Consider the following 22,299-nt stretch of genomic DNA (forward strand, 5'->3'; position numbering starts at 1 on the left):
TTGAGAATTCACAATAACTTTTCATTGGAAGGAATAAATAGCCTGCATGAGCCAATATGCTGTTTATTCAGAATAAAGGAGGAAAAACTAGGAATTCTGATTTTATCATTATGAGCAAATGCAGTTCTTGGCAGCATGACTTTTCATATTGCTCCATCCATATGTAATGGCATGTTACAACATAGCATAAGGAAAGGAATTGGCACGGTCCAATTTTATTTTCGCTTGCTACCTGGCATCCATTAAATGCTGCCCACCCATCTATTGGATTGCTTTGAAATGTGGGGGATATTGCCAATGAATCACTAAGCTGGTTTTGTACATCCAAAGTGGCTGCTTTCAAACATTTCCAGGGCTAGTATCTCCCCAAGAATCTTAGCTGATTTCTTAGCTTACTCAGAATTGGATGGCTGTTCAGGCAAAGTTGAGGAAAAAAAGTAAATTCATTTCCAGTCCCATGATCCCTCTCTGTATTAAAGTTCTATCCTTTCTGATTGGAAAATAGATTTTCTGTGAAAATTATGCCAAAAAACAGATTATCAGGGCAGGCCCAACTCAACCATTCAGTGCATCCATTCAAACGCTTTTCAAACACCACTTATGATGATGACTGTGATGGTGATGAAGCAATTCCTGTGTTTCTTGGGGAGAAAAAAGGGAAGGTGGGAGAAAAAACCATTAGGCATGTCCTTAATAAAAACCAAACCACATTATATAAAAAAATCACAATATTGGTCCCATCCTAAGGCAAAAAATCAGAGATGCTTAAGGGACTAACATTGATCTAAATTTTACTGATTGATTGATTGATTGGACTTATATGGCCACCTGTCTCATATAATGACTCTAAATGTTTCCATGCTTACCAAACTTCATCACCCAGAGTTTTTTCCAGATTTTTTTTTTTTTTTGAATAAGCACAATGTATGTATCCTGTGGGCTAGAAATGCATCTGATGGGTCAAACAGTAGTTCTACACCCACTCGGCATAAAATCTCAGAAGCAGCATGAAGGAAGCAGAAGCTCAGAGAATTGATGACGGACCATAGGATAACTTCATGTGAGTAAACCTCACTCTTAGGAGATGGGGAAGGGGGATAATTGTTCTCATGGGGAACTTGAACATGGACTCCCCTCTACTTCCCAGATCACATGCAGCAGCACTGTTTCAATAAGAAATTAAGAAGAATTGAGATGTTTTCTAAAGTACATTTTCACCAAAATGATTAATTCAAGCTGGCAGCGAGGATCCGAAGATACTCTTTGCACAAGATGAGTGGATTCACTTGCGTAAGACAGGCATTTTCTGGACTCCAACTCAAGAATATATGATTGTAAACACAGTATTTGAGAGCTTTTTAGTCAAAATAGCTCTAAAGAACTTAGAGCAGAAGAAATCGCATTTCATTTCAGTTTTTGTTACCTGTTAGCAGCTACTTCACTTGGGTGTATAAGTACAGCTAAAACCAGATGCCATTTGACTCTTCTCATTTCTCCAAATTTCTCTCATTTATTTGTTGTGCTATATTCAGTATATTAACACTGGTTTCAATCAAAATAACTCCTTCATTTTTCTTTGCTTATAAATTCCATTAAAGCAGCCTTCCCCAGATTTAGCATTCTTCAGAAAAATGTCATCCTTCTGCTGGGTCAGACCCGAGCTTGCTAAGCCTAAATCTAGGTGACCCCCAATTGTCCCAGGCAACTATAGAATGCAGAGCAAGATCAGTCATGAGAACTATAATCTGATTTCTGCACTGAAAGTTAGTACCCAAAGATGATCAAGAATCCATCACAATTAAAACATCACAAAACACAATTGCCAGTGAAGAAAAACAGGTCTAATCTCACAGGCTTGACATAAATAGACCTTTTTTTCTTTTTAAATTGTGACATGCCACATTTGCACTCTATAATTAAACCAGGTCCAGAACAGGGTGATAAACCATATTACAAACAAGAGGATGATCATCAATGTGCCCACACTAACACAATCAATATTGAATAATTCATAGTCAGTTCTGAAGACAGAGTATACATCACTCAACTTTGAAGGAACACAAGGGATTTCACTGGTACGATTTTTCTTCAGGGACAATGATGAAATGCTACTTGCCAGCAGGAAACCAAAGCACAGAACTATGTTCCATGTGGCATAAATCAACACAGCAACCTCCAGGATGTCTCAGGGTACCAACATGCCATGAATTTTTCAATAAACCTTCTAAATAATGAAAAATGTGAACAGCGACAACAGTAATGAAAAATGAAATGTTTTGCACACCAAAGATTCCAGCTAATACGCTGAACCTGCCAATGCTTATGTGAAAAAGGTGACTTTTCTGAGGTGTTTACATTCATATTAATATATACAATATATATTTTGTGTGTGTGTGTGTGTATATATGTGTGTGTGTGTGTGTGTGTGTGTGTATATATATATATATATATATATATATATATGATAACATTAATCTTTACTGGAAACAAATAGGCTCCAGAGGATTTACTGGACTTGGGAATTGAGTGTGCGGACTCTGACATCACCTCACACATAATCGACTTATACTACACTAGAAATCATTCTAACATTTCAGAATTACATTGACTGTATTGACTGAAATAATTTAGACCTTTCCACTGATTAAGGCAAACCTTTTTGTATACCGTATTGACCATAAATACATTTACATCAAAGTAACTTCCACTGACTTTGCAATTTGTGAGTTGGGTGGTCATATAAATCACCAAAATATCTAAACAAACAGAAATTAATACAATCTCAGAGCTTATTTTCACCCAGAGATATTTAGGATCATAGCTTTTTTTCCTTTTTAGTAAAATTTTTGAATTGTGGAGTCCTTGGGGTTCTCTGAGCTTGGTTGTTTTCTTGCAAACATTTTGTTACCAAGCTAGGTAACATCTTCAGTGCTAGAAGGGAGAGGGGTTTGCTCTCTGTGTATATATTGTGGCCTGCCCTGCCTGTGTTGGTGGCTTTTTCTTCCCCCTAGCACAGTGTTGTCCAAACTTGGCCACTTTAAGATGAGTGGACTTCAACTCCCAGAATTCCCCAGCCAGCATGGCTGGCTGGGGAATTCTGGGAGTTGAAGTCCACTCATCTTAAAGTGGCCAAGTTTGGACAACACTGCCCTAGCAGTTCCTTGATTAGGGTGTTGCTTACTGCTGATTGAATGTCTGGTGATAATCCTGGTGTTAATCTCTGCTTACTTGGGTGATGATTGCTGGCGAGATGTTCTGGTCTTTTGTTTCCTTTTTATTGTCTCTTTTGAATAGTGTGTAGATTTGTTTATCTCTATGTGCCTGTGGATGGCTACCTTGTCTGAATGCCAAGCTTCTAGGAATTCCCTCGCATTTTTGAATTTAGCTTGGTCTAAGATGCTGACGGTTTCCCAGCTGAAACTATGATTATGTCTGTCCATGTGTTGTGAGATTAAGGAGTTTTCATCATGTCTTCTGACTGCTAGTTGATGTTCATGGATGTGCTCTGCTAGCCTTCTGCCTGTCTGTCCAACATAGTGGTTGTTACAGCCCTTACCTTGTATGTTGTAGATGATTCCTATTTTTCCTTCTTGGACTACTGGGTCTTTTGGTTTACTTAAGACGTTTTGGAGGGCTTGAGTTGGTTTGTCTGCTAGAGATGCCATGTGGTTGTAATAGTCTCTTGGTAATTTCTGAGACATTTCTGATGTAAGGCAGTGTTATCCTTTTCCTAGCCTCTGTTGGTTGTGTTGTAGTTGGTTGAGTGGTCTTACACAGTATTCTTACACAGCTTTTGAATGCAACGCTTGCAACTTCCTTTGAAAGGAATTTGCTTACGTAGTCCTGATACGTAAGCAAATTCTTCCTGAAATATCACAAGCTGCAGAGAACGTAGAAGGCCCTGAATAAGTGGAGACTTCTTCCTGAGTTTTTTTTCATTTCTAATCAAATTCCCCACCTATCTCTTTTGAGATAATTCACTTCAAACAAAATGGACACTCCAGTTTTGCTTCCTGCTTCCCTACTTGTGATGGGAAAGACCCCTCTATAACCTTGTGACCTTATTTCTACAGAGGACAAAGGAAGAAGGGAGAAAATAGAATTAGGGGCTGTGCAGACAGTCTGCCCTCCCCCACCACAGGCATTACCTATGTTGTCAGTTGCTAATTAGGATTAGCAGAGATTATGATGGCCCAGTCCCTACTGGCCTTTTGTAACGCCCCAAAGACCTGGTTCTGTGCCCGGGCCCGGGGCCCCAAGTGTGTGAAGGGTCCTGTCTCCTGGTTGTGCTAACAACCATCGATTGTGACATCTTCCTTGGCTGCTGTGTATTTTAATTGTTGTATTTGTGATGCTGGGAATACGGCCATACAAATTGAATACATAAATGAATAAATAAACAAACATAAACAAAAACTTCAGATCCTGCTGATAGTATGTCTTCAGCAACCAACCATACAGATTCATACTCTTACTTATACCCGTTAGGCCTGTGTAACACTTCAGATCTCAAGGGTAAATGGTGCTTTGGAAGGTCTGTGGGCATGCATGTCACCCCTGTTGGCAAGTCCTTATATGAAAGGCCTTTATTCCCGGGATCCTGCAGAGACCAGCAGTCTGATCCTGGGGAAAAACACAGTGGCCTTTAAGAGCTGCCAACGGGGCTACATTTTTGCTTTCACATGTTCTTTTTCCCTTCAGATCTAATGCACTGTACAGCCATATCCATTTTTAACTCATTTTCCATTAAAAGTAATCCCAAAGCAGGATGACTAAAATACATCTCTGTGTATGGACCAGGCAAACCCAAGAGCGAACTGGAGCCAGAAGGTCTGGATCCATTCACAGAAGGTCCCAGAAACCGATACATATATCAAATCATAATTCCTGCTGCAGGGTTTGGCTCCTTTGGTTGACATCTTGCCTTTATTCATGAATGCTTTAACTTTGAGAATAAACATCAAAGGTAGGACTTTGGACATAAACATCCTAAGATTGTGCTCACTCAATAGAGATGGCAAATTTCTTTGTATCTCAGCCATATCGAGCACAACCACTGAAGTGCCAAAGGGAGGAAGATGGGTCAGATGCAACAGTACAAAACACCGCTAAGGTCAAAGAACATAGATAGGTTATGTAAAAAAGTCTACTTGTACTAATGACTTGCTTTCTTCTACAACTGTAACTTTTATTTTTCCTTAATTTCCATTTTACAATTGCTACAAAGTGCTCCAGAAGAGAAGAAAAAGTAAAAAGAGACAGAAATGTTTGTTGATGGAGTGTAGCAGATATTTTTCACCCTCATTCTTGCTTAAATTGTGTGCCAAATCTATAAATCAATGTCATAATTGAAGTGGAAATTAGATTATGCCTTCAAACAAGTTGTTCTGAACCCCTTTACTATGGCTCAACGACAAAAGGAAATGGGGCAACTGTGAATTCTTCATTTATTTTCCTGTTGCTATGTGTATGAGACAGTTAAACTAACAGCGTGATTAAATATTAAAGGAAGCTGCTATCCCAGGTGTGAAATTGGGTGGGAAAAAGTTCCATCTGCCAGTTCAGCATGTAATTTTTTTAGACATCCTGTCCAATAATCTGTCATCGACTGTCACTATGCGTTCTGATTTATGCGATGTGAAGCCACTGCTGGAAAATATCCTTCCGCATGTAAAAAGCCAAGTGCCAGCGGTCCCTCTAGAAACAGAAGACCCCTGTGCGTAGCAATTGAACTACCCCACCAATCTAGCTCCACCTTTGGCTAAGAGGTGATAAATTTGGTCTCTGGAACTTCTAGAATCATGATGGCCAGGCTGACTGGTCTGGATCTAAAGCGACTGGTGGCTTTGCAAGATTTGATTAAGCCAACGACTGAGCTTCCCATTCAGAGCTCAAGTTGCTAAACAGTGTTTCTCAACCTTAGCAACTTTAAGACAAGTGGACTTCAACTCCCAGAATTCTACAACATTATTTTAAAAGACACATATTTTTTCTCTGGAAGATCTTTCTCTCGCTCTTCCTCTCCCTTCCTTCACCCCCTTAGGTAATGCCTTGCTATAACATTATTCATTCAAACATGCTTTTTTGCCCATAGGCACATTCAATGTAATAATGAGCAAAGTCACATGATTCAAGCAATTGCTATTTCTTTATGGCTCAATCCATCTTGGAAACAAGCAGCATTTCTTTCATTGAGATTTACTCTTGGGCAAATGCATAGCAGATTGCATCCTTATAGCTCACGAATACCTCTCATTTAGTTTAACTAGACTCTCCAGGAGGGTGTACAAATATGTCAATCTTAATCAAGTTGTGGCATTAACCAGAAGCAACTAGAGGCATCGTTTGAAAAAACTGACGCTCAAGAATGATTTTAACAAAGGCTGGGAAAATCTGACCAGAATAACTATCCTAGCTATGTTTACTATTTATTTAAGCCAAGTCATCTCAATGTTTTCAAGTCATTACTGTTTACTGCCCTATTGATGGATATATTCGGACAAGGTAAGATTCTAGACAGTAGAAAATTATTCTCAGAGACACAAAAGGGCTAGAATTATGTAACTGAAAATGAAATTAAGATTTTAAATGTGATTAACAGATTCTGGGTTCATTTACAGTGGCCCAATGCTGACATGAAGTTTTTTTCAAATATATGAATAAAGTTGAAAATGACAATTTCTTGAAAAATTGAAAAAGTTTGCACTGTTTCTCCTCCTCCACTTCCTCCTCCTCCTCCTCTAAAGATTATTGTTGTTCTTTTGGTATTTTCCAAGTTGAAATTTGTAACTTTCTTTTAATATAGCATCCAAACTGAAAACTACAGTTTTCATGGCATTGTTCTAGAGCAGTGTTTCTCAACCTTAGGAACTTTAAGTCACTGTGTTAAGTTTGTAACACAGTGATAAAAAAAAAAAAGATTGCTTAACAAAACAGATAGATTAGCAGTGTCAGTGTTATTCACATCGATTCACAAGAAAACTTCAATGGTGAATTTTTCTTCCAGGCAAATGTATTTCAGACTACAACTTCCCTTGCCAAATTAAAATATTTTAAAACATGGGATTGCTTTTTCTTTTTGCCTGCATCAATCAATAAAGCTTGGAATCTAAATTAAATTAAATTAAATTAAATTAAATTAAAGCTAATTTAAAGCAAATTGATCTGAGGGGTACCAACTATCTGCAAGGCCACAGTCATCTGGTCCTAGTACAGATGCTCAAAAAATAAATGCGTTTTTTAAACTCTATCAACACGTTTGGAGAGCTGGCAGTCTTGTGAGGTTTTGGGCATTTAATTTTTAAATTAAATTGTTATTTCAGTTTGAATTCCTGTGGAGCCTCTGGAATAGGGGGGACGTGTGCCTGATGCATGCAGCAGCCATGCTGTTAACCTGTCTTATGTGGTGGTCCTCAGAAGCTGTTGATGATGCAGTGGTGTGCATAAAGGAAAAGCTTGGGAACCAATGGTTTCTGCCCCTCCCACCAGGTCAGGGAGAGTGGGCAGTGTCACCTGGCAGGTCCTATGAAGCATGCCTTCTCTGTCATGGCACCTGCCTTATGGTACAGTCTCACCCCCAGGAGATATGGACTGCCCTAACCCTGTTGAAGATCTTACTTTTTCCCCAAGGCACTGGGGCCAGATTTAATTAAGCTCTGGTGTTTGTGTGTGCGAGACATGTGGGCAATGAGATTGTTTTATAAGGTCCTCACCTTGGTTTTTTAATTGATCTGGACTATGTATTATGTTTTTATCTTTGTATACCACCCAGAGTTCCACAGGTTAGATGGGTGGCCAGATAAATTTGTTTAATAAATAAATAAAATAAAAACAGTGAATTAAAGAGTAAAGGGTACTCTGTCATTTTCATAATGTAAAATCTGTTAGTATACTCAATTTAGTAAAACAGTGACTGAAAGAAAAGGTCAGCTTCCTTTAAACTTTGGCTTGTCTAGAGAAAATTCTTATCCACCAGAGATGACCAGATGAGTGATTCATGACAAGTCTGAAATACCCACAGCATATTTTATACGGTATTGATTTGTTTAAAGTTGCCTAGAGAGCCATTGGGAATGTAATATAAAGAATATCCCAAAAGCAAAATAAATTGAAAAATGAAATAACATAGAGTATACTAAACAATAGAAGAAACAGGAATTATACAACTTGTTCACAATCTGCCTCCTGAATTGCAAATACAGTAAAATTATGGATTTGTTGTGAGCAACGCATTTATTTAAAGCCAGATATGGAACCATAGATGAACTATAGAGGCACTGCACCCGTGTTAGGTTCGTAACATCTTGATAGCCAGGAACATGATTCACAAGGAAAGCTAAATACAGGCTGTCACATTGTAAGGTTCAGGAGCTAAGATCCCATGTGTCTCTCTTAGGGAAGAAGAAATGGCATGAACAGAATTGTTCTTTCATGATCCTGACTATATGCTGGAACAGAAAAAATGATTAGGGAAAGGAGGTAAAATCCCGTGGGAGAAAGAGTCTCTAGTCCTACTAATGAGGAAATCCTTTCTATCTCCTCATCCTGAGACTGGACTAGGGTCAACAGCTGGGGGATATTTTTAAATTTAAAATCAGATGACCGTGTGGTTGAGTAGGACATACTGCTTCAATTCCATTCCAAGGAAGAGCTGATCAGCAGTGGAAGATGTGTATCTGTATGACTGTAGTTTATTATCTTAGTTTAATGTTCTTTTCGTTCAAACTTAACTTAAAAAAAAAAATTGATGTAATGCTGCCCAAAGTAATAAATGATGTGTTAGGTGACCTTACAAATTCCATAAACAAAGATAATCCATTGTCTCCAGAGAAGTTCCTAGCTTCTTGATACCACCTACCAAAATTCAATCTAAAAAATGGCAACATTTCGGTAGTAAAATTCTCTTAATAATTACTTTTTTAATATTAAAGATGGGAAAGTCTCCTGCTACCATTCTTCCCTTTAACTCCTCTAAAATGTCCTGAAATCAGATCTTTCTTTCTTTCTTTCTTTCTTTCTTTCTTTCTTTCTTTCTTTCTTTCTTTCTTTCTTTCTTTCTTTCTTTTTCTCTTCCTTTCTTCCTTTCCTTTCCTTTCCTTTCCTTTCCTTTCCTTTCCTTTCCTTTCCTTTCCTTTCCTTTCCTTTCCTTTCCTTTCCCCTTCAGTTTAAGAGTCAAAATTGGAATAGTTTGCCACCCAGTATTCTCCCATTCCCAATATCCCAAAAAAGATATAAAAAAAAAAAAGAATCACAGAATTCCTACATACCTACACATAATTCCCAAAATACAGCATTTCTGGCATAAGTTGCATATATAGATATATTCATCCCACTTGGTCACTATCCTCCATCCATTAAAATCATTTTTACGTTATGCAGTGTCCTAAATGCTCGACAAGAAAATGGGAGAGTAAACAAAAATTAAACTGTAGCCCACTGATGTTCACTGGCCATAAAACAATCTGACTGACTGCGGGGGGTGGGGAGAAAGAATGAGATAGAATCAAATATCCTAAATGAGGGATTGACTGGTGGCTGGCACTCTGGCCAAGCACACTCTACTTTCTGTGGTGGGTCGTACTTGTCTTATTCCATTAACGTTCATACTTTTCAGGAACCAGGTTGATGGGAAAAGGCTCGGCTCAAAAGTGACAAATCCATCAAAGGTTTACAGTCACACCTTGGAAACGTCACCAAAAACATGAAATGGGTTGATCTGTATCTGCCCACGTTAATAATTTGTAGCAGCCAACCTAACAAAGAAACCCAATTCAACAGATCAAAAAAACAGGACGCCAGGCCCAACTACTGTACACTTTAAAGTATCAACTTTAAAAATTTAAGAGCCATTATTTCTCCTGGCTCCATACTTAATAGCATTTCAGCCATCCCGTCTGATTCTTGCCTCGCTGCTTTTCTTGACAATAAGATGTGGATGAAAGCCATTCTCGGTGGGGGCAGAAATTGATCTCATATTGTGTGGCAACTTTCTGCTCCTTCCTGCAACCAAAGTTGTTGTTTTTTTTTCCCGGGGAGGGGGGAATTGGAACCTGTAAGCATTGATGCAGGTACCTCTCTGCTACTCTGCAGCTATATAAATATGATGAATAAGTAAATAAATAAATAATAAAATAAAAAACAAACAAACAAACAAACTTATATGATCACAGACATTGCAGAAAGTCATTCTTCAACCCTAAGCCCAGTCTAACAGCTTTTGCTTTAGGATCTTTTTGTTATGTATGCTTCATCAGTATTTCTGTTGCTTGTCTTTTAAGGAGAAGACATCCAGAGTCATTTGGGCAACCTATAAATTGTACAAACCAACAAACAAATGGCTGGAGATGGTGTTCTGAGATGGTACAAATAGCAGCCAGTCTCTTTCCTGGTGGATGACGGTATTTCTCATGGATGTGGAAGAGCGAAGGAGAGTTTGCCCCTGAGTCTTGCTGCATAACAATCATAGTCATTGAATGACCAAAAGACAAAACTATTCGACACTGGAAAAACTGTCTAAAATATATAAAGGTACTTCAAATATATGTTGGAAATGTGAACAACAAGAGGGGACTTTTTATCATGCGTTAACTACAAAAGCTAAAAAATGTTGGATCCAAACGCATACATTAATTCAGAAGATTTTACAGATTAATATACAGTTGAAGGCAGAGATGTTTCTTTTGGGACTGACTGATAAAGAGTTGGGAAAAATTCATGGACTTTGTATGCACAACAGTGGAAGGATTTGACATTACCCACAATGGAAGAGTGGACTGTGAAGATGATGGTGCTTGTTGAGATGGCTAAATTGACAGCTTTGATCAGAGAAAAGACACTGATTAAGTTCAATGCTGATTGGAAACCCCTTTTGGACCTTTCGCGTGAAACAGGAAAAAAAATGAAATTATGATATATGGGTTTGATGATTAGAAAAAAAATTAGATGATAGAAAAAATGAGTTATGTTATAACCCTAGAGTAAGAGTTCAGTTTAAATCTATATTTATAGCTGTTATAAAAGAAAATCGGAAGTCATCTTTCGTTTCTTTTTTCTTTTGGCACTTTTGGCTTTGTTCTCGCTTTCTTTCCTTTTTTTTCCTTTATCTTAAATACCAGTACTTGTTAGTTTTTATCTTTTTTGTTTAAAAATTTAATAAAGTTATTACAAAAAGAAAAAAAAAAGAATGACCAAGAGACAAAAATGTGCATCACAACATGTACTTGTGTGTTGTCATGATGTAAGGACGGGTGGACAGAGCACACATGGCCCTCTTGTTCTTGTGTTGTGACATTGTGCCCAAGTATGTAAGCGGCAGAGTTCGAATGCAGCTAAAAATGGACATTTATGAATGCAGTCTCCTCCCACTGCCCATTTCTCCCTTCCCACCTCCATAACTGCTAGTATCTCTCCAAGAGAGGTAAGAGGTTTTATATGGGGAAGGTCAGCACCTGGTGAAGGGACGAACAACTAATGGCCCTCAGTCCAGACATGGCCCCAACCAGAGAACCCCCCCATTTGATCACTGTTGTTGAAAACTGGTGAGGTTTCTTAATGTTTTGAGGGGAGAAAACACCTATAAATTTGTAATGTAAAACTTAAATAAAAAAATTAAAATAAAAAGCCTAAAGCAAAAAATTCAAATTGCGGCACACCTGTTTTCTCACACAAAACCCTGGATCAGTCACGGCCATTTCCAGTTAAGATGCCGAAAAAGGGTATTTTTGCCAAAGATCCTGGGTGCTGTTATCAATCACTGTCTGACACAACTGGGCAGGATGCAGCCATGGTTCATTTATTATTTTCTGTATACAAAATTTAAATGTTCCATAAAACATATATGAATATATAGGGTTTTTTTTTTCCCTGCAGGGTTCATTGAAAGGTGTGAAAAGCTATATGTTTTTTTCTAGCATTTGCACATTCCAGAACTGGCAGAAGTTACAGTACTATTTTATTTATTTATTTATCTGACAAATATATATATCCGCCCAATTACCCAAGTGACTCTGGGTGACAGACAGAAATAAAAACATAACCAAACTATATAAATCCACTGAAAAAAAACTGGGTTGCACCCCCTAAAAATACGTAATCAGTGCATCAACAAAACCACCCATATCACAGCTCCATCAGCATCCTGGCCCCAGTGCCAGATGTCCCAGAAGAGCCAGGCCAAGTGGACTGGGGCTACCCATATCTCAGGGGAGAGGCTGTTCCACAAGAGAGGCACCATGCAGAGAAGTCATGCTTTCTGGGGCCCACCAAGTGACATTGCTCCACCAATGGGATCTGGAGCATGCCCACCCTTGCCTGATCTGGTGGGACTAATGTCATCTTGAGATCTGGGAAGGACGGGTAGACTGGGAGCATGTCATTGTACATAGAAAAGAGAGAGATGATCTTGCACAACGAGTTGTGTTCTGAAACACAGAGAGAGAGAGAGAGAGAGAGAGAGAGAGAGAGAATTTTCCCATAATTAAAAGACAAATCTAAAGAAAAAGTAAAGTAAAGTAAAGTAAAGTAAAGTAAAGTAAAGTAAAGTAAAGTAAAGTAAAGTAAAGTAAAGTAAAGTAAAGTAAAGTAAAGTAAAGTAAAGTAAAGTAAAGTAGGAGGGAGGGAGGGAGGGAGGGAGGGAGGGAGGGAGGAAGGAAGGAAGGAAGGAAGGAAGGAAGGAAGGAAGGAAGGAAGGAAGGAAGGAAGGAAGGAAGGAAGGAAGGAAGGAAGGAAGGAAGGAAGGAAGGAAGGGATTACAATGAGTTGCATTCTGATATAGTCATGCTTTCAGTACTTCCATTGAAATGAATGAAACTTCCATTTGTCATGGCTCAGTTAAATTTCACTAATTAAGCCACATGGATGGATTAAAGGTTTTCCTGCATGTTGTAGTTGGACTAGATGATCCTTGTGTTCCCTTCCAAAGATACAATTCTTTGATTCTATCATTTCAATCGTCTTTTCTAAATATACCTGAGTACGAGTTCAATTTTAAGAAAAATTCAAGTGAAATTTCAAACTCTCAATGTACATGTCGTTTCCCCCCCCATCCAAGCACACACAGTCTTCATCTCTCTCACACATGTGCACACCACAAAACATTCCCCTCTTATCTGGATATTGTCATTTTACTGTTTCAAACTTTTAAAAAATAAGGCATCTCACCAGGGAGGAAATCCGTCAGCTTCAGACCTAGTGGGGAAACTCTGCACTTGCTCAATGTCTGTGGCTTTTACACAGTTCCAGATGTTCTGTGCATTAATAATGCACGACCTCAAACTCTCTTTTTGAAACTTTAGAAAGTGCAAATTGCATTAAAACCTCTCTGCCCTCATTAATGGTCCCGTTACAATCCCAGCACTCTGGAAAATGTTTTTTTGGCATTTGTTTAAAGTTTGTGATGCTGCCATTGACTTACTTTAACAGCCAGTGTTCCAATCCTAATGCTTTTAAAGCAGGATAGCTAAACAGGCTACCTTCTTTTTTGTACATTTATTGAAGTTAATTCAGAGGACTCTCCTTTCTTCCCACACCTGAAACATTCCTGGTCAAGATCTAATATTAGAAATATCTGATAATCTCCCTAATTATCTAGGATACCCTTAGGAGTATGAGTATGTTCTTGCAATATAAGCTAGAATCGATAAGGAAATTTAGGGGGGAAAAAGTTTTCTAAGCAAGAAGGGGGGGAAAAAACCCTAAAAATGAGATTTAGTGCCCCATCAATGTGTCCAGCAATTCAGCCCTCCACACTTTAGGTTTGAGTAGCTCCCTACTTTTATGCTGGACCTGCAGAAGAGCTAGTAAAAGATCCAGCCTCCATTTGACAAGAGACAGAGATCCCGCAGAGTGAAATCATATCCACGTGTCATCCAGTAAGGTTCTCCAAGCTGAAGCAGATTAACTTTTGAATGCCTTCCCAAGTATATTTTATTTACTCACTATTCATCTATTTATATAGCCACCCAAGGAAAGAAATTACCTGGATGGATCACAAACAAATTCATTTAACTACGTACGTTCATAGGAGGAAAGAGCATTAGTATGTACTCTGCCATGATTAATTAGGTGCCATCAAATCAGTGTCTACTGTTAGTCAACGCCCAGAGAGATTTTTCTCCAGGAGGATCTGTCACTAACCAGGTCCTTCAACAGTGCTCCCATCACTACTGTAACTGAGGCCATCCTCGTTGCTGCTAAATCAGATAAATAAATCAACAAATACGAGTGTGTTGTGTGTGATTGTGTGGGTACATTCATATAAACACACATGGCTAGATAAAAACAAAAACCACCCCCGTCCAGTTCTTGCAACCAAGGTACTGAGTATTTCACAACGCAAGCAGAAATCCCCGCTGCCTGATCAAGATGGCCCACACAATGTTGGACTGAAATGTTCCCAAGCTCTTTTAAAGGAACGATTGAGGAACAATCAAGGACAGAAAACTGAAAAGAATTATATTGTTTGTGGTGGAGGAAAGAAAGAGGATGCAATGGGGTGACCACGGGATCATTTTTGCTCATCAACTACACAAAAAATGCGACACGCAGAAAATGTTTACCGTATGCTGAAACCAAGCTGTAGAAAAATAAGTGGCTGGAAGTTTTGAGTTCCTTTGTAGAGGAAAGTTCATCAGTGACCTAAGAATGCATCGCAAATGTTCCTTTCTCCAATTTCAGATTTTTGCAAGTGGTTTTGTAGTGTAAAACAAGTGAGATGCTCAGGAGATATTCCAAGTGGTGTCAGCTTTAGGGGTTCAGCCTCCTAAGAGGCTTCTCACCCCTTGGTGTTGCATTATGAACTTTTAAAATCTGGAACGCTTACGTGGGGATTCTTTTAGTGTCAGGATTGACAGACAAGAATTCTCTTCCCCCGGCCCTTCAACAGCGGTCAAGGAGAATGATTACAATATAGTGTTATTCAGCCTGAATCTTTAAGATAGAATAGATACAGTCAGCTAAATAAATGAATCCTTCTGTGAGTAGAAAAACAGCATAAACGTGAGAAGGAGAAAATGTTCTTTACTTCTACATATTCTTTTCCCTCCTGGCAGTTCCCTCTTCACTTCTAGAGCCATGTTTTGTCTGCTGAAAGTCCAATTTCACTTAGGAAGCAGAGAATTTAATCATTAGATTCATATCTTGCTTTTCGTTCAGGAACTTACGGTGAAGCATGTAACGCTCCATCCTATTTTTCCCAACAATCCTGTGAGGTGGGCTGGGCTGAGAGAGAGAGAGAGAGGCCCCCAGTTGCCCAGGGAGGTTTTGGAGCAGAGGGAGGATTTGAACCTGGGTCTCCCTGGTCTTGGTGCAACATTTTAACCAGCGCCCCATGCTGTCTTTCTATACAAAAATGATTGCAATAGCCACATGAGGCCCAAATTAAAGCAGACTGGATGAGGAAATAGGAATCATGATGTCTAAATATTTTCTAATAGGTTGGAATTCAATGTTTTCAGCAGCCCACTGTTGCTCTCCTTTTACTCTAGGATTCCTCCAACTGAATTCTTTCTAATTTCCCAAGACTTTCCTGTGGCTAAAACTAGATTCCACCACAGTTAGCTCTTGATTAACAGAGGCAGGCAAAGCAAAGTTACCACAACTTGTTGCTCTTGAAGAAACCAAATGTCAAAAGGAATAGAGCATCGGTACCAAATGAAGGCTCCGTCACCTCTTACATCTCAAACGTGGGTATTTCAATGGGAAAATGGCGCAGTGTTTTCAACCAGGAACAGGGTACACATATTAATATACCCCAGAAGAAAAACAAAATAATCAGGAAAGGATTCCATACTTCCGCATCTATGTGTAGTTTTCATTTCAACTTGTTATCCAGTTTTTCTGTCTTCGTACCGATGTATTTATTTATTAGATTCTGAAGCCAAAAAGGACTCTGGGCAACTTAAAGTTTTAAAAGAATTATATACTGATTATGGGAAAAGCAACCTGGACGTATGAATCCGGCATTCCAGGCATGTGTCTGAGTGCCCAATAGGAAAAAGGTGGGAGAACTGACAATGTCACAAAATATTATAGAATTGTAAAATGGGAGGGTCGGGAGGGGCTTTGGGGGTCATCTAGACCCACCCACTACAGCAGCACCCTTCACAAATGGTCACCCATCCTCTGTTTAAACCAGTGTTTTTCAACCTGGCTGGCTGGAGAATTCTGGGAGTTGAAGTCCACACATCTTAAAGCTGCCAAGGTTGAGAAACACTGGTTTAAACATTGTGGAGTCCTTGGCGCTCTCTGAGCTTGAGCAAACCCCACCCTCCCTTGCACTGATGATGTTACCTAGTCAGGTAATGAAACGGCTGCAAGCGAACCACCAAGCTGAGAGAGCACCAAGGACTCCACAGTTCAACCCTGAGCTCCAGATATTCCCTTCTATTGGTCTGTTTAAACATCTCCAACAAAGGAAAATCCCCACTTCCCTAGGCAGTCAGTTCCATTCTTGAACAGACCTTACTGCTAGGAAATCCTTCTTGATCACTGGTTTGTCGAATGGAAGGGCTGAAGGGAACCTGGAGATTACTCTAGACCAACTCCTGCCCAATGCAGGGATCCACTTAGTACAGTACAGTAACATCCACTGACAGATGACCATCCAGCCTTTGCATAAACGCCTCCAGATCATTGCATTGACGTCATATGCCTGGTCTGTCACCCATCCTTTCCACAACTGCAGAAAACCCCCATCTGCTGAAACATCAGCTTCCAGAGCAGTTGTCTAAGGTTGCCCATCCTTCTGAGCCCCTGAGAAAAGCTGTGATCGCTCAACTCTGCCTCCGAGCCGCCTTGCTCATTGGGGGAGCAGAGCGCCTGGGGGTGGCACAGGCTGGTGTTGAAAGCTACCAGGCACAGTGTGCTAAGCCTGTCCTGCTTTGCGTCAACAGCCTTCCAGGGTCTCCCATGATCAGGAGGCAGCGGTGCCGACTCGATGAGAACCCCCTTCCTATCCTTAGCATGCAAATGAGCGATGCCATCCATCTCAATCCTAATGTAAAATAACCAAGGCTGTTTCTTCCCAAGTTTTTCTGGCCCTGCTTTCCCATGGCCCCAGTTGATGCAGCCAGAATAGAAAACGGCCATTCACCATCTCCCTCACACCTAATTATTTCTGCAGAAGCACTTACGGCTGGATGCTAATTGTTCTGGCCCTTGCCCAAATCAATGTTCAGGCAGGAAGGATCTTACCTAAGAATGGTTGAAATCTCCCCAATAACAAAAAACAAATAATATCTCAAAGTTGGAGTCCAGTGCTACCATGCAAAGTTCACATCTCAACATCCCTACAAAAATTAGCATTTTTTTTTCCTCTTGACTTTGATGGGAGACATACTGAAGGAATCATTCCAAGATACAGGCACCAGGCAGGATGTGCTTAAAAGCAGACAGGTTGGCGACAGGCACCCTAATGGCCCTTATCTTAATCTTGTTTAAAAGCACCTTAGGTCTCTGCGTAATCTTTTCACTTTCTGATATTCCCATTTATAAGGTACGATTCTCAGGGTAGCTACCAATTTTACCAAAATGTTTTTATTACTAAGATTAATTCACCACTGTACCCGTCTGTAATGCCTGCAAGCCTCTAGAATCAGTCATAATTTTTTTAATGGTCCGCATTAAAACTCGTATCAACGGGTTGGCTTAAAACGCTAAACTGAATCAATCTTTTGATGCAAACTGTTATCAAAAAGGCCACCATTTGTGGGGGAGGCAAAAGTGAAGCAGATGAAGCAATTGTTTTAGAGCACCTTTAAAACAAAAAAAGGAAGAAAGGAAATGGATATACATAAGCACAAAAGCACTCTGCTACGCACTTGGTTTACTAGAGGAGCCCCTAAGAATGGGGTTTTTGCTCTGGTTGGGAAAAAGTAGAGACCCTCCGGAGGGCTGCCAGTTCAACTGTAGGTGGAATTTATGGAAGCATCAGTATCAAGGAATGAGATGGGGGAATGAAAAGAGCAGTCTGCTCAAAATAAATAGAAGGTGATTATATAAGGTAACGTCCACAACGTGATAGTCCTGGATCACATAAAGACCTATTTTTCAAAAATCTACATTCCTTTCTCTTAAAAAAAAAGCCTCCAAAGTCCATAAATCACTGGGCAATCCTCTTGGACTGCAGCAGACCAAGCATTACCAATGGCCTGATCACAAAATCCTTACATTCATGTGGTTAAAATTAAGCCCAGTGTTTAAACCAACCAGACCATGCTGCTAAAAATACTGAATTTATGTTCCCAATATCAAAGAGGAAAGCAACATGTCCGGTTGTGGCATGGCTCCGGTTGGCTGCGGCCCTGAAGACCATGTCTGGACCTAGTTTTGGAAGTGCTATGGTCCAACCCAGGGCCTCCAGTTAGTTCCAAGAAGCTGGAGACAGATTTCTAAGGTAGAGGCTGATGTCTAGAAAGGCAGCAAACTTCTTTCTATCTAGACTTTGGCTTCTAGCTTAGAAGTTCTAGACAGACAGAAGAAGATCAAAATGTAGATGGTCCCATGCTTCTTGCCATGGTAAGTGATGTTGCTAAGTAAGGCTTGGAGACCTCAAGCACATGCTCGCCATAGTAACACACTATACCAGGATCCTGAGGCTTTGCCTGTAGTATCAGGAGAAAAAGTCAGCTCAAGCTTTCATAATTATTTGACAAAGAATAATGGTCACCAAACTGTAGCTCTGTAACTGGACCTGCTTCCTCCCATATAAGTAGCCTATACTTGTGGTCCTGTCTCAGTAGGAGAATGGCTACTTCTCTTTTTAACTGTACAGATAGTCCTCGACTTACAACTATTTGTTTAGCAACCGTTTGGAGTTACGACAGCCTGAAAAAAGTGACTTACAACTTACTACCACTGCAGTGTCCCTACTGTCATGTGATCAAAATTTGGGCATGTATTTTCGATGGTTGTAGAGCCCTGGGGTCACATCATCGCAATTTGCGACCTTCCCAGGGGGCTTCTGACAAGCAAAGTCAATGGGGGAAGCCTGATTTACTTTACAACCGTGGTGATTCCCTTAATTACTGCAGCAAAAAAGGTCATAAAATCAGGCACAGCTCACTTAACAACCACATCGCTTAGCAACGTAAGTTCTGGGCCCAATTGTGATCATACGTCGAGGACTACCTGTACGCTGTGCGAAATATGGCAGTCTAGAAGTAGAGGAAACAAGTAAATGAAATCCACTGCCAGGTCTTTTTGGTGGTGATACCAAGATGGTAGCAGAGTCTTCCTTAAGAGACTTGCCTCCATATCAGTAAATTTCCACTTACTAAAACCTTTATCTCACAGTGCCTTGGGCTGGTGAGTTTTTACACATTATGCTGTGTTCAATTTTAGATTTTTCTGCTGGGGATTTTCACAGCATGTTTTTTTGAAAGCTGGGCTTTATTTATTATTTTTATTGTTGCTTTATACTTTCATTGCACATTTTTCAGAAGTGGTTTGGCCTTCCTAGGGCTGAGAGAGAGCAACTGGCCCAAGGTAACCCAGCTGGCTTTCATGTCTAAGGCAGGATTAGAATTCAGATTTCTCTGAATCTGAATAGCACCTTAACCAATAGACCAAACTGGCTTTCTTAAGATTAGTGCAGGAAAGCATACTGGCTGGGGAATTCTGGCAGTTGAAGTCCACATATCTTAACGTTGCTAAGGTTGAGAAACACTGGCATAGGAGTTACAGAATCTAAGAATAGGAAGGGGTCTTGGATATCATATAGGAATCCACTCCTCCAGAGATGGTGATGATTCCACAATTTTAGCAACCTCCTGTACATCTTATAAATGAGTCTTCCTCATGCCAGTGATTTATTCATTTGGTTTCCCATGTCATATCCTGCTCAAACTCCCAAGTGCTTTTTAATGTTCTAAAAGGTTTCATGGTTTGAGAGCAGAGTATGGTAAAACCTCAGTAAAATGGACCGGTTGCGGAGAGAGGTGTCCATTAAATGACAACCAGAATTTTTCATCCACAAAAAGCATATTCTTGCATGAAAAAAATAAAACAGTTCTACTTAACTTTCCATTCAACGCATAAGAAAACCAACTTTACTTAATTTTATGATTAGTTTAAAGAAACTGTCCAATTTAAGTTGTGCCTTGGAAGCATAATGCATCTGGACCTTATGATCAAAGGAGGCGTCAATAGAAGATACCATGTTGTCAAGAAGAGATCTGAATTATTTTATTTTGGAGATCGGCAGTTTTTATTTCTGATCCTTGTTGCTCATGTGCTGTTCCGTCTCAGTGGCCATTTCACTCTCTCTCATCCGCTCGTATCCGGGAATGCCTTGACTGCATTTTAACCACCACGAGACTCTGTCCTTCAATTGCTTCCTTTTCACCAGCTGTCTTTATGGTTTTGTGGTAGCCACTGACTTAAAATCCTTTATATGCAAGTCTACATCCATGCTGCAAAAGTTTTTTTCTAGCCATTTGATAATTCTGTTTCTCAAGCTGCAGCAAACTTGGCAGATTGCTGACTTTAAGCTGTAATTTCTGAGGTCCTGTAATGTTTTGTGGTCCTCTTGTGTCTCTTTTATCAGACTTGTCCTCCAACACAATCATCACCTCATCCAAACATCCCTCTCTATAAAGTCTTTTCCTTGCCAGAATGATCCCCCGGCTGGACTGTTGTTGTTCTTATTTGGAAAAACATGTAATTAAATGTCAGATCTTTCAGCGACAATTATTTTTTTCTCCTGACGGATACTGTCAAGACTTTACATTTTCCAGTGATATTTTCAGCTCTTCATTTTGACACTTTCTGGCACAAAGTGAATGAAGAACCACTCTTGAAAAAGGGTTGACGTAAGCCATGCCTGCTTGAATTATAACATATGCCTGGTAGATGATGTGTGATGTTTTTCCAGTCTTGGAGTACATGGGTTGCAAACTATGAAGGGTGTTAATCTACGCAATCCACAATGTTTGCACAAAGTAACAATGATATTCTCTCCTTGCTAATCCTTCATCCTGTTGCTGACGTTTCACGCTCAAATACCCGAGTGTTCACTGGAACTGATAACCAGAACAGCCAGTCTCATCAGCATTGTAAATTTCCGATGGCACGAAGCATTCATCACCAAACAACAACGTAAACTTTTCTTAAAATGGACCTATCTCCTCCACGGGCGCATTCATAAAACTGCCCCAACCATCCATCTTTGACTTTGAAATATATGTTCATTTGGTTTGCTATTGTATTAACTGCTGATCTTAGTTCCTCTCCATATATATTAACAGAACATGAACGTTGCAAAACATAACAACTTCACCACTGCTTTACTGAGTGGGGTTTCATCTGGCTTCTTGCCCCAATTTCAGCTGTTTTACTGGTTGCACTGACATTACACTGTAATAAATAATCTTCACCTTACTTTCTGCTTTATGAATATCGGACATTATCTGTTTCGTTAATCTGTCCTTTTCACTTTCACATACATCAAGCACCCCAATTTGAATTTTTCAATCAACTCACTTTGGATTTACACTCAAATTTACTCTTTTCCTTTTTTTTTCACCTCCCTCTGAAGGCATGGTATATCAAACACAGTTTGCAAATTATTTACAAAAATATAAACACCAATAATCAAAATATCAGCACTTGTGAGACACTAAGATTGTCAGTAGCACCATAAGAAGACATGGTGCAGAAGTCACAACAGTTGCAGATACACAGAAGCAACAATTGTCCAGACAACATTGTCAAACAAATGGACTTCGTCTGTTGTTTGGGGGCAATGACTAAAATCAGATTTTGCCTGTTGTATCCAAAGTCTGCTGAATCAGGGTTTGTAAAATCAAGATTTTACTATAATTGAAGGATCACCTGAATAGAAGCCACCTATACCTTCTCCTGCTCACCCTTCCTTGGTAATCCTTAATATACCAGCAATGGACAGTTCTCATTGATGCTTACCTTGATGTCATTTTGATTTATTATTTATTCACTTATTTTATTACCAGATAAAGCCTTCCAGATAAAGTCTTTCTTTTTAATTATTGCATTTTAATTTTGTTTTTCCTTTCGATAGGTTTTATCTGGGCCAGTTTTCCAAATGATTATTTATTTGTTATTCCAAAACACATTTCCTACATACATACCCATCACACTATTCCTTTCTGGGTAAACACTATTTCCTAATAGTACAAATATATACCTCACAATAAAGTCCCACAGAGTCTACCACACATTCTGAACATTCTCTGTTCCTTTGAATGGCCAAGATTTGCAGACTGGCTTAGCACAACCCCAGGAAAACAGCAACATCAATTATTTTCAGGTATGCATACTCACAAA

The 22,299-nt window shown here is 39.5% G+C and overlaps 1 protein-coding gene across 1 annotated transcript in view; it reads right to left on the minus strand.

The window, feature by feature from the left end:
• Positions 1 to 22,299, minus strand: part of BRIP1 (BRCA1 interacting DNA helicase 1) — a 112,716-nt gene that overhangs the window by 40,484 nt on the left and 49,933 nt on the right. The window lies entirely within an intron of this gene.

The sequence above is a fragment of the Python bivittatus genome, unplaced genomic scaffold, assembly GCF_059951505.1.
Source record: "Python bivittatus isolate LINGU-HERP-01145 unplaced genomic scaffold, Pbiv_v1 ctg000690_np1212, whole genome shotgun sequence".
Classification (NCBI taxonomy): domain Eukaryota; kingdom Metazoa; phylum Chordata; class Lepidosauria; order Squamata; family Pythonidae; genus Python; species Python bivittatus.